The sequence below is a fragment of the Alligator sinensis genome, unplaced genomic scaffold (genome assembly GCF_000455745.1).
Source record: "Alligator sinensis unplaced genomic scaffold, ASM45574v1 scaffold216_1, whole genome shotgun sequence".
In the NCBI taxonomy this organism is placed as follows: domain Eukaryota; kingdom Metazoa; phylum Chordata; order Crocodylia; family Alligatoridae; genus Alligator; species Alligator sinensis.
The window spans coordinates 1,661,743-1,661,993 of record NW_005841868.1 but is presented as its reverse complement, the minus strand read 5'-3'; the positions used below and the strand labels follow the sequence as shown (position 1 = coordinate 1,661,993).

Here is a 251-nt window from a genome sequence, read left to right as displayed (position 1 = left end):
TTCTCCCTACAGCTTTAAAAGAGGACTAAACAACATTTCTCAACCAGGAAAGCTTGCCAGATCCTTGGATAAAAGGTGATCCTTTCCTGACAACCCATAGGATTTAAGATCTGCAGCACTGCTTTCAATGTCAAGCCTATATAATATATTTACAAAGCTGGAAAGCAGGGCCTTATTACAGGATGGCCCATGATACTATTGCCTGCTTCCTCTGGATATCAGTGTCAGAGAGCCTTCTTTGATTTGACAAG

General features: G+C 41.4%; 1 long non-coding RNA gene across 1 annotated transcript in view; it reads left to right on the top strand.

Moving 5' to 3' along the window:
* The window catches only part of LOC112548162, a 10,349-nt gene extending 10,133 nt beyond the window's left edge, over nucleotides 1–216 (top strand). Inside the window, exon 3 of the long non-coding RNA XR_003091973.1 lies at nucleotides 13–216. This is a non-coding gene — a long non-coding RNA (uncharacterized LOC112548162). The remainder of the gene's footprint in view (nucleotides 1–12) is intronic.
* The last annotated feature ends 35 nt before the right edge of the window (nucleotides 217–251 follow it).